The sequence below is a fragment of the Hemiscyllium ocellatum genome, chromosome 32 (genome assembly GCF_020745735.1).
Source record: "Hemiscyllium ocellatum isolate sHemOce1 chromosome 32, sHemOce1.pat.X.cur, whole genome shotgun sequence".
Classification (NCBI taxonomy): Eukaryota; Metazoa; Chordata; class Chondrichthyes; order Orectolobiformes; family Hemiscylliidae; genus Hemiscyllium; species Hemiscyllium ocellatum.
In genome coordinates, this window is record NC_083432.1 from 42,685,158 (window position 1) to 42,698,615 (window position 13,458).

The window sequence follows — 13,458 nt, forward strand, 5'->3', positions numbered from 1 at the left end:
GACCTGACCAGGTAGTCATGGAGGGAACGGTCTTTGCGGAAAGCGGAAATGGATGGGGAGGGAACTATATCCCTGGTGGTGGGGTCCGTTTGGAGGTGGCGGAAATGTCGTCATGATGTGGTTTATGCGAAGGTTGGTAGGGTGAAAGGTGAGCATCGGGGGGTTCTGTCCTTGTTACGGTTGGAGGGGTGGGGTCTGAGGGTGGAGGTGCGGGATGTGGTTGAGATGCGTTGGAGGGCATCTTTAACCACGTGGGAAGGGAAATTGTGGTCTCTAAAGATGGAGGTCATCTGGTGTGTTCTGTGGTGGAACTGGTCCTCCTGGGAGCAGATGCAGCGGAGGCAGAGGAATTGGGAATATGGGATGGCATTTTTGCAGGAGGTAGGGTGGGAAGAGGAATAATCCAGGTAGCTGTGGGAGTCGGTGGGTTTGTAAAAAATGTCAGTGTCAAGTCGGTCATCATTAATGGAGATGGAGAGGTCCAGGAAGGGGAGGGAGGTGTCAGAGTTGGTCCAGGTGGATTTAAGGTTGGGGTGGAATGTGTTGGTGAAGTTGTTGAATTGCTCAACCTCCTTGCGGGAGCACGAGGTGGTGCCAATGCAATGTAGCAGAGGAAGAGATGGGGAGTGGTGCCAGTGTAACTACAGAAGATGGACTGCTCTATGTAGCCAACAAAGAGAGAGACATAGCTGGGCTCCATATGGGTGCCCTTTGGTCTAGAGGAAGTGGGAAGATTTGAAGGAAAAATTATTAAGGGTGAGGACAAGTTCAGCCAAATGAATGAGAGTGTCGGTGGAAGGGTACTGTTGTGGATGTAAGGAGAGGAAGAAACAGAGGGCTTGGATGCCCTGGTCATGGCACATGGAGGTGTAGAGAGATTGGATATCCATGGTGAAGATGAGGTTTTGGGGGCCGGGGAAATGGAAGTCTTGCAGGAGGTGGAGGGCGTGGGTGGTGTCTGAAACGTATGTGGGGAGTTCCTGGACTAGGGGATTAGGACAGTGTCAAGGTAGGTGGAGATGAGTTTGGTAGGGCAGGAGCAGGCTGAGACAATGGATTGGCCAGGGTGGTCAGGCTTGTGGATCTTGGGATCTTCAGATCTGTGTTCACTGGGGAAGACACAAGCAATCTCCCTGAGGTAACAGTGACTGAAGAACCTGAATTTAAGGGAATCTGTATTTGCCAGGATTTGGTGTTGGAGAGACTGTTAGGTCTGAAGGTTGATAAGTCTCCGGGGCCTGATGGTCTACATCCCAGGGTACTGAAGGAGGTGGCTCGGGAAATCGTGGGTGCGTTGGTGATTATTTTCCAGAATTCGATAGATTCGGGATCAGTTCCTGAGGATTAGAGAGTGGCTAATGTTATACCACTTTTTAAGAAAGGTGGGAGAGAGAAAGCAGGAAATTATAGACCAGTTAGTCTGACCTCAGTGGTGGGAAAGATGCTGGAGTCTATTATAAAGGATCAGATTACAGCACATCTGGATAGTAGTAATAGGATAGGACAGAGTCAGCATGGATTTATGAAGGGGAAATCGTGCTTGACTAATCTTCTTGAATTTTTTGAGGATGTAACTCTGAAGATGGATGAGGGAGATCCAGTAAATGTAGTGTACCTGGACTTTCAGAAAGCTTTTGATAAAGTTCCACATAGGAGGTTAGTGAGTAAACTTAGGGCGCATGGTATTGGGGGCAAAGTACTAGATTGGATTGAAAATTGGTTGGCTGATAGGAAACAAAGGGTAGTGATAAACGGCTCCATTTCGGAATGGCAGGCAGTGACCAGTGGGGTACCGCAGGGATCCGTGCTGGGACCGCAGCTTTTTACAATATGTGTTAATGACATAGAAGATGGTATCAGCAATAACATTAGCAAATTTGCTGATGATACAAAGCTGGGTGGCAGGGTGAAATGTGATGAGGATGTTAGGAGATTACAGGGTGACCTGGACAAGTTAGGTGAGTGGGCAGATGCATGGCAGATGCAGTTTAATGTGGATAAATGTATGGTTATCCACTTTGGTGGCAAGAACAGGAAGGCAGATTACTACCACAAGGGAATTAACTTAGGTAAAGGGGCAGGACAGAGAGATCAGGTGTTCTTGTACACCAGTCAATGAAGGCAAGCATGCAGGTACAGCAGGTAGTGAAGAAGGCAAATAGCATGCTGGCCTTCATAACAAGAGGGATAGAGTATAGAAACTAAGAGATGCTTCTGCAGCTGTACAGGGCCCTGGTGAGACCACACCTGGAGTACTGTGTGCAGTTCTGGTCTCCAAATTTGAGGAAAGACATTCTGGCTATTGAGGGAGTGCAGCATAGGTTCACGAGGTCAATTCCTGGAATGGAGGGATTACCTTACACTGAAAGACTGAAGCGACTGGGCTTGTATACCCTTGAGTTTAGAAGACTAAGAGGGGATCTGATTGAGACATATAAGATTATTAAAGGATTGGACACTCTGGAAGCAGGAAACATGTTTCTGCTGATGGGTGAGTGCCGAACCAGAGGACACAGCTAAAAAATACGGGGTAAACCATTTAGGACAGAGATGAGGAGAAACTTCTTCACCCAGAGAGTGGTGGCTGTGTGGAATGCTCTGCCCCAGAAGGCAGTGGAGGCCCAGTCTCTGGATTCATTTAAGAAAGAGTTGGATAGAGCTCTCAAAGATAGTGGAATCAAGGGTTATGGAGATAAGGCAGGAAGCGGTTACTGATTAGGAATGATCAGCCATGATCATATTGAATGGCAGTGCAGGCTCGAAGAGCTGAATAGCCTACTCATGCACCTATTGTCGATTGTTTATTGTCCATTGTTTATTGTCCTGGACTATGAGGTTGGAAGCAGTGGGTAGGAGATCTCCTGAGGTGATAAGGTTCTGTATGGTCTGGGAGATGACGGTTTGGTGATGGGGGGTGGGGTCATGGTCGAGGGGGCGGTAGGAGGAGGTGTCTTCAAGTTGGCAAAGGCAATGAGGAATGCAATCTCAGCCCTATTCACTTGCGTCTACATGCCATGAGAGAGAGTTCGAAAAGGATACACGATCTGGTGGAGGCAAGCAGTATCAATGCATTTAAGGAGAAGCTGCATGAACACTGGAATGAAACAGATGAATTAAAGGATGGTGGAACAAAGTTATGTTTCAAGTCCAGAATGACTCTTCTTCGGTTCTGACTTGAAACACTAACTCTGTTTTTCTCTCTCTGAACAGATGGTACCAGACCTGCTGTGTTTCTCCAGTATTCTCTGTGTTTGTTTCAGGTTTCCAGCATCCACAGTATTTTGCCTTTAAACAGAAGGCAATGTTGATGGGGTTTAGATGAAATGGATATAAGGAGATTCGTGTGAAAAATAATCTCTGAAATAGACCAATTAATTTGACTCTCCTGTTTCTGTACTGTACTGTGTAAATTCTATATCACTGTGGACCATGGTCTTCTGGTTGCTGGTTTTAAGTTTGTTTCTTTTTATTCCATGTGGTGTGTTTGTTAAATAAACATGAAAGCAGAAACCAACCAAATAAATATGAGGAAGAACAGAATATAACAAATAGAAAAAGTTGGAGAAGCTCAACAGGCTTGGCAGAATCTATGAAGAGAGAAACAGTTAATGTGTTGAGTCTAGTATGGCTCTTCTTCAGAACTTGACTCCAAATGTTAACTCTGTTTTTCTCTTCATAGGTGCTGCCAGACCTGCTGAGTTTTTCCAAAACTTTCTGTGTTTGTCTCTGCTGTCCTTTGTTTTTATTGCACAATATTACACTGTGGAACAGATGTGAAAGAATGGTAGCCAGGTTTATATTTATATAGTACCTACCATAGCATGAGTTGAGAGTGTGGTGCTGGAAAAGCACAGTAGGTCAGGCAGCATTCGAGGAGCAGGAGAAACGACGCTTTGGGCATAAGCCCTTCATCAGGAATGAGGCTTGTAGGTCGTGGAAAGCGATCATGGAAGAAGGAGGCCATTTGGGACTTTCTGAGGTGGCATTGGTCATCCTGGGAACAGATGCAGTGGAGGTGGAGGAATTGGGAATAAGGGATGGTGTTTTTACAGGAGGTAAGGTGGGAGGAGGTGTAGTCTAGGTCACTGTGGGAGTCAGTGGGCTTGTGGTATATGTCTGTGATTAGTCAGTCACCAGACACTTGAGACTCTGCAACCACACTGGATAAATGTGGATTTCAATAGCTTCCACATTTCCTCTCTCCCGACATTATCCCAGTCCCAAGCCTCCAACTCAGCACCACCTTCCGGACCCGTCCTTCACTACCCCCTCTGACCTATCACCTTCTCCCTCACCTTCATCCATCTATCGCTTTCCTAGCTACCTCCCCCAAACCACAGCCCCCTCCCATTTATCTCTCAGCCCTGGCCCACAATTCTCATTCCTGATGAAGGACTTATGCTCAAATCATTGATTCTCCTGCTCCTTGGATGCTGCCTGACCTGCTGTGCTTTTCCAGCATCACACTCTCAACTCTGATCTCCAGCGTTTGCAGTCCTCCCTTTCTCCTACCACAACATGAGTTGTCCCAAAGCACTTTCCGACCAGAAAGATAATTTGAGGTTATGTGTTCTTATCGCTGTAATTTAGGAAACTGTCTTGGAGAAATCAGAGCTTTCTGATATTCTCAATGCTGAATGAAAGCTTGTCATATATTTTTCCACTTACAACACTTCAAAATTACTTCATTGATTGTAAAGCATTTTCAAAATCCTTAACATCAATGCAGTTAATGTTCACGACCCGACTTCCAAAGCAAGTATGTCCTTTCTTAAATAAATAAAGGTCAATTTGAAATGAACTGGAGGCAGAATTAATGCAATCCCATCAACAAATGTGAATTCACAGCATAAAACTGGTCATAATGTCATAATAGTGATACTGCGATGATTTAGTTATGACTCACTTCAACTGGGAATGGACCTTCTCCTCAGTTCACAATTCCCTGAAGATGTCAAGAAGAGATTTCAATGATTGTGACCCTCTTATTATGAAGGAATATGTTGTGTAACCTTTTACCTTCATCTGGAGGAAGAGACAAGACCTCATTTTAATGGATGATGTAAGTGATGGCGCTCTGACACTGCAGCACTCCCTCAGCACTAGGTATGCCAGCCTAGATTATGATGTGGAGGAGCTGAAGTTGGAGTGTGGTGAACAAAGTTAAAAATCACACAACGCCAGGTTATAGTCCAGCAGGTCTATTTGGAAGCACTAGCTTTTGGAATACTGCTCTAACCATCTGATGAAGAAGCAGCACTCTGAAAGTTAGTGCTTCCAAATAAATCTGTTAGATGATAGTTTGGTGTTATGTAATTTTTAATTTAGCCTAGATTATAAAAGGATTGGCCTATGTTGAGCGACTGAGTAAATTGGGCCTATTCTCTCTGGAATTTAGACGAATGAAGGGTAATGTCATTGAAGTGTAATTGATTCTGAAGAGATTTGGCACGATAGACACTGGAAAGTAGATCTCCTCTGGAACGTGGGTAGACTATCTCAGGAAAAGACAGTCCCTCTGATGAGATGAGGAGAGACTTCTTCAGTCACAGGGTTCTGAATCTTTAAAAATCTCTACTCCAAAGGGCTGTGGATGCTCCATTATTCAATGAGGGCTGAGATAGAGAGATCTTTGGTCTCTCAGGAAATCAAGGAATACGGGGAACAAGCAGGAAAATGGAATTAAATCTGAGGATCATTCATGATCACGTGCAATGGCTGAATGGACTTGAGAGGGTTCCTGTTCCTGTTTCTTATACTCTTACTTTGACTTGCAGTTCATAGGGAGAACAAGAAAACTTTGTGGCCCATTGAGCAGCTCTGAGTCATAGAGTCATACATCACAGAAACAGGCCCTTCGGTCCAACTCGTCCATGCCAACCAGCTTTCCCAAACGAAATTGGCTCCACTTGCTTAAATTTGGCCCATATCCCTCTAAACCTTTCCTGTTTATGTAACTGTCCAAATATCTGTTCGATGTTGTAACTGTACTTGCATCTACCACTTCCTCTGGCAGTTCATTTCATGTATGGACCACCCTCTGTATGAAAACGTTGTCTCTCAGATCCCTTTTAAATCTTCCTCCTCTCACCTTAAAATGATGCCCCCTATATTTCAACACCCCTACCGTGTGGAAAAGAGATTACTATTCACCTTATCTACACCCCTCATTATTTTATAAAATTCTTTAAGGTGACCCCTCAGCCTCCTATGCTCCAGTGGAAAAAGTCCCAGCCTATCAGTGTCTTTGAAGATAAAGTATTAACTGCCTGGATCACGCAGCACCTTCCTTGTGACTGCCTTATTACTGTGGGTTAATTAAATATATATATTGGAAACATATACTGTCAAGGCTTAAATTTGACACAATTTCAGGAGGACAATTTTCTATCTTTATGGTGTTAAAAGGAATGAGGTAATCCTTGTTGGTTATCAAATCCTGCACGTAATCTCAGCACAGGAAGAAGTAATGACAGTGTAGTCAAAAGGTAGATCTGGGGGACTGTTGTATTAAAAAAGTTTGAAAGAAACCCTCACAACTATTCAATGTATGCTGCTAAGATATTAAAATGCCTGAAGCATCAAGAGTTTCATTAATTTTGGTACCTTTTAAAGAGATTTAAGTGTCTAATACTTTTAGTCTCAAGTGGTACTGCTTATGTAATTTTTTTTAATAAACAGTGAGAATCCAGTTGACTATGGGTTTTGGTGTGACGAGAAAGTTTGTCATTGACAGGCTGAATGAAGAATTAGGGACTGTGTGTCAGAAATATAATAATCTGTCTTGATGAAAGAAGCTTTTGGACCTAAACTCATATATTCATATTGAATAAATCTGAATTTACCCACCTACGCTGTTTGATTGAAACTTGAAGTAAACTTTAGGGATAAGTTATTTGCCGGTGGGGTTTCGGCTGTACGTCACACATGTTAGGAAGCAGGTGACAATCTACTCTGATGACCAGAGAGGGGCAGTATCCAGGTGGAAGGGATGGGACAGAAACTCTTGAGTACCCTACTCAGTCGCATTTGAGATTTCAATCGCACTTTTAACAAGCAGTTTGGGATCATCCATTTAGATAAAATATTCTGTTTCTAAATCAGAAGGCTGTGAGTTCAAGAGCTGAAAATGTGTTGCTGGTTAAAGCACAGCAGGTCAGGCAGCATCCAAAGAACAGGAAATTCGACGTTTCGGGCCAGAGCCTTTCATCAGGATTCCTGATGAAGGGCTCTGGCCCGAAACGTCGAATCTCCTGTTCCTTGGATGCTGCCTGACCTGCTGTGCTTTAACCAGCAACACATTTTCAGCTCTGATCTCCAGCATCTGCAGACCTCACTTTTTACTGTGAGTTCAAGAGACACAGTATCAATTTAAACACAATGGTGGGATCTTTCCTTTCTTTGCACAATGTGAACAATTACCAAGAAATAAATTTTGAGTACAAAAATCAGATTCTTAACATCAAGATAATCTGTTATAATTTCCCCCTCAAAACTAATAGTGTTCTCAGAATCTCACCATTGAGAAGCAAACACTTTATTTCTGTGCATTTATGTCTCATTGAAGCCCCAGTATGCCTCATTTTAACCAAAATAGAAATTGCTGGAAAAGCTCAGCAAGTTATTGGAGGGAATCCTGAGGGACAGGATGTATATGTATTTGAAAAGACAAGGACTGATTAGGGATAGCCAACATGGCATTTTTCGTGGAAAATCATGTCTCATGAACTTGATTGAGTTTTTTTGAAAAAGTAACAAAGAAGATTGATGGGGGTAGAATGGTGGATGTGATCTATATGGATTTTAGAAAGACATTCAACAAGGTTCCCCATGGGACACTGGTTGACAAGGTTAGATCTCATGGGATACAGGGAGAACTTGCCATTTTGATACAGAATTGACTCAAAGGTAGAAGACAGAGGGAGGTGGTGGAAGGTTGTTTTTCAGAATGGAGGCCTGTGACCAGTGGAGTGCCACAAGGATCGGTGCTGGGTCCTCTACATTTCATCATTTTTATAAATGATTTGGATGTGAACATAGGAGGTATAGTTAACAAGTTTGCAGGTGACACCAAAATTGGAGGAGTAGTGGACAACGAAGAGGGTTACCTCAGATTACAACAGGATCTGGACCAGATGGGCCAATGGGCTAAGAAGTGGCAGATAGAGTTTAATTCAGACGAATCTGAGGTGCTGCAGTTTGGGAAAGCAAATCTTAGCAGGACTTATAGACTTAATGGTAACGTCCTAGGGAGTGTTGCTGAACGAAGTGACCTTGGAGTGCAAGTTCATAGCCCTTGAAAGTGGAGTCGCAGGTATATAGGATAGCGAAGAAGGCATTTGATATGCTTTCCTTTATTGGTCAGAGTATTGAGTACAGGGGTTGGGAGGTCATGTTGCGGCTGTACAGGACATTGGTTAGGCCACTGTTGGAATATTCCGTGCAATTTTGGTCTTCTTTCTGTCGGAAGGATGTTGTGAAACTTGAAAAGGTTCAGAAAAGATTTACAAGGATATTGCAAGCGTTGGAGGATTTGAGCTATAGGGAGAGGCTGAACAGGCTGGGGCTGTTTTCCCTGGAGCATCAGAGGCTGAGGGGTGACCTGATAAAGGTTTATATAATAATGAGGGGCATGGATAGGATAAGTAGACAACATCTTTTCCCTGGGGTGGGGGGAGTCCAGAACTAGAGGGTATAAGTTTAGGGTGAACGGGGAAAGATATAAATGCGACCTAAGAGGCAGCTTTTTCACGCAGAGGGTGTTACGTGTGTGAAATCGGCTGCCAGAGGAAGTGGTGGAGGCTGGTACAATTGCAATATTTAAAAGGCATCTGGATGGGTATTTGAATAGGAAGGGTTTGGAGGGATATGGGCTGGGTGCTGGCAAATGGGACTAGATTAGGTTGGGATATCTGGTCAGTATGGAAGTGTTGGACCAAATGGTCTGTTTCTGTGCTTTACATCTCCATGACTCAATGACTCTAAATCTGGCAACATCTATGGAGAGAAATCAGACTTAATGTTATGGGTTCAATGGCACTTGAATGTTCACTGATTTCTGTCCACAAACCTGCTGAGCTTTTCCAGCAATTTCATAGTGTTATGACACAGGATAAACTCCCCCTGCTGATTTCAACCTGTAACATAGAAATGATTTACCCCGTGCAGCAATCTGTTAAAATTCAAGAGGCCAAGAATATCCCAAAGACCACTATTTAAAGCTAAAACTAACAACTTTATTTTTTTAAAGTCTAACAGAGAATAATTAACGAACACCTATTTACAACTCCTTTCTCTCACCTATCTTCTACTTTCCCTTCTATAATACTGGTCCGATAAAACCCCTGATTAAGATTTACCAACAAAGTCAAATTTCAAAACCAACCAGCTATCAAATCTTCTCTTTCTATCTTCCTCTGTCTTCTTTTCTCCTTCTTCGGGATTTCTGTTTTACAGGAAGTTGATAGATTAAGAGAGCTATTCTCCAGGCAGTCTGTAATGTTCATGGCTTGGCAGCTCTCCTCCAACTGTTCAATTTTCCCCGGTCTTATACTCCAAAGCATTGGATCACTTCATTGTTTTTAATATTGTCAAAATACCAAATTCAAACTTGATTGGAGTTTAATATCTTGGGGCATAACTTAAACTGATTGGCTGAACTTAAATTTGTTTTTGTCTCATAGCAGCCCAGGTACTGCTAGCTGCTGGACCAAATGTTACATTGCAAATTTTCCAGTACTCTATGTCCTTCAACTCTCTTAAACATACAGTACCCCTTATACCAATAGAATTTCATGGGAGTCCCTACAGTGGTGAAAAACAGGCCATTTGGCCCATCAAGTCCACACCGACCCTTCAAAGAGTACCCCACCCAGACCCATTCCCCTACCCTATTACTCCACTTTTACTCCTGACTAATTCCCCTAACCCACACATCCCTGAACACAATGGGCAATTTAGCATAGCTAATTCACCTAGCCTGCACATCTTTGGACTGTGGAAGGAAACTGGAACATCCGGAGGCAATCCAAGCAGACACAGGGAGAATGTGCAAGTTCCATGCAGACAGTCACCTGAGGGTGGAATCAAACCCAGGCCCCTGGCACTGTGAGGCAGCAGTGCTAACCACTGAGCCACCATGCTGCCTTGTTTTTGTTTCTGATTTCCAGCATCCGCAGTTCTTTTGACTTCTAGGTGTTATCTGTACCCCGTTTCCAATCCTCCCCTCCTTCAAGGAGAAACGAGCTGCAGCGAATTCCTGGCTGTAATCCAGAGTGGGTTCCTGGCAGCCCCATGCTCATCGATGGCTTATCCTGGCCATCATCTGACTGTGTCCATACAATGTCCCTCAATCCTTTATCTACACAAATTGGCATCGGCAAACCACCAGCCTCACCGCATCACCATGCCAGCTCTCGGGCAAACTTTCACACCACTTCAGTCCTCCAACATTTCACTTGCAGCTCGGGGACCCTCTGACTTGCATGTTGCTACCAGCTCTCTCTGTGTGTAGGGATATGCTCATCTCATTCATAGCATGCAGCTTATGGCTCTCAATTTGTTTTCTTTGCACTCAGTCACTCTGTCTTTATTTGGAGACTGTTCATTTTGCAATGCTGTCTTTGCACACCCTTGTTGACTCTAGCACTGACGTTCTGGCTGCCAGTCTCTATTCAGTTTGTATTGCTTTCCAAGAGTAAAGGTTCTTAGGACTCAGCTGCAGGCAGCCAGACCCTTTTCCCCAAAGAGGGAGTAGCAGGCAGCTGGTGAAGATGGGATGCACTAACCAGTGAAGAGGGTGGACATCTCACTATGTTGGCACAGTGCCACCTGAGTGTCACACCTGCAGCATGTGCCAGCAGGTTACGTGGTGAACACCCTGCATACGCTGCAAGGAAATGGCAATGTGTGAAAGTCAAAGGGGGAAGTCCTTTCTAAAGTGAAGAGGCACTACAATCAGTTAGAGGGTTGTCACAGTCAATCAAAGGGCTTGTCTGCTTCAAGTCCAGTCGACTAACCAGAAACAGTCAGTCAGCCAGCCTTATGGTCCTACCAGCGTGCACAAGTCTGTATCCTTTGCAGTCCATGGACTGGGCCGCGATCAGTCCTGCAGATCAAGTCTAGGAATTGCAGAGTGTTGATGAAACATCTGTCTGGGAGTGGGCCATTTTCAGCTGGTGCTGTCCTGCTGATTCACAATGTTGGCCACAGGCAGTTCTGGCGTTTGGTTTATAATGGTTTATCGGAGACCGCGCAGTCCTGTGAAAAGTGAGCAATTCCATTCTGGGCGCGGGTTTCATTATACTGGGTGGCGTGTGACGTTTGCAAGATGAAGTATTTTTTGCTTTTTGTTTGAAAACCCTGCTATTTATGTAAGACAAGAAATTCACCATTAACACAAAAGCTGTTAGCTTTTAAAGTCCAAATACAAGCACTTGTTGACCAGCAAAAGTTTCCAAAATATTCAACAAATGCAGATCATACAAAATCCTTCCTGTTTATGGTGCTATGTTACAAAGGGACAGACAGCAAGACAAACCAAGTGTCAAAAAAGTGCAGAGAACAATATGTAGCTCTCCAGATAGGTACATGATCACAAGGTCAGGAAGATCTGTCCAACTTCCAAAGTTTTATGTTTAAGTTTGAAATGCTAATGTAATAAACTCTGTTTTTATAACAATTAAACTGACCATGTGTGACAATGTACCACAATGTATATCTGTTTGGTAAAATATTTTATTCTGGAAGAGAAGTGGGATGTTGTGTTGTGTCTCACAGTCCATATGCCAATATTCCTTTAAGAGACATGTTCATGATATTACAGTGCATCATAGCATATGGCCTGAGGACATAAAAGTCTCAGACTCCATCTTACATTGAATCACTTGAAGCATAACACTCTACTGGGAGTTATATTCTACTCTTTCAGTTCCACTCTACTATAAGAGGTGGTGCTGGAGTTTTGTTTTATTCATTCACAGGAGTTGAAGGTGCCACTGTCCAAGCCAGCACTTCTTGCCCTTCCCTAATTTCCCAGAGGGTAGTTAAGAGTCAACCACATTGTTGTGGGTCTGACCAGATGAGGATGGCAGTTTCCTTCCCTTAAGGACATTAGTGATCCAGATGGTGATGGGTTGGTGCAGCTGGATAGCAGGTAAAATGATCAGCAATGGAACTCCATAGCTTCAAATCTGTGTGTTTTCCAACAACATTGACACTTGCAGATGCAACTTAGCTGCTGCCATGCTTAAATATCTATCTCTGCCCAGCAGAATAGGTTCATGGGCATTTTAAAAAAAAATATTTCTGGGATTTGGGCATCGCTGGCTGTGGCAGCACCTATTTCTCACATTAGATGTCCTTAAATAAGTGATGATAAGCTGCCTTCCTGAACTGCTGCAGACCATTTGGTGTAGATAGGTCCATAGCACTGTTAGTGAGGGAATTACACTCAGTGACAGTGAAGGAACAGCAATATATTTCCAAGTCAGGATTGTGAGTGGCTTGGAGGGGAACTTGCAGATTCCCATCGATCTGCCGCCCTCATCCTTCTGGATGGAGAGGTTGTGTTTGGAAGATGCTGTCTAAGAAGCCTTGGTGAATTTCTGCAATGAACATTGTAGTTGTTGGACATCGATGCTATTATGCATGGCTGATGGAGGGATCAAGTGATTTTGAATGAGCTAACAACCAAATGGGCAGCTTTGACCTGGATGGTGTCAAGTTTCTTGAGTGTTATTGGAGCTGCACTCATCCAGACAAGTGGGGATTATTCCATCACACTCCTGACTTGTACCTTGTAGATGATAGACAGGCTTTGAGAAGTCAGGAGGTAAGTTATTCATCACAGTTTTCCTAGCTCTTGTAGCCAGCATATTTATATGCCTGACTCAGATCAGTTTCTGGTCAATGGCAAACTCCATGATATTGATCATAGGGGACTCAATGGCAATGTTATCGCATGTCCTGGGATGATGGTTAGATTCTTTCTTATTGGAGATGGTCATTACTTAGCATTTGTGTGGCATGAGTTTTGCTCCCCATTTCTCAGCCCATGCCTGGATATTGTCCAGATCTTGTTGCATTTAAACATGGACTGCTTCAGTGTCTGAGGAGTCACGAGTGGTGCTGAACACTATACAGTCATCAGTGAATATCCCCACTTCTGACCTTACGATGGAAAGAAAGTCGTTGATGAAACAGCTGAAGATGATTGAGCCTAGGACACTACCCTGAGGGACTCCTGCAGAGATGTCCCAGAGCTGAGATGACTGACCTCCAACAACTACAACCATCTTCCAACTAGCAGAACGTTTGACACTGATTCCCATGAACCGTAATTTTGCAAAGGCTCCTTGATAACACACTTGGTCAAAAGTCACCTTGATATCAAGGGGTGTTACTCTTGCTTCCTTTTTGGAGTTCAATTCTTTAGTCTTTGTTTGAACCAAGCCAGTA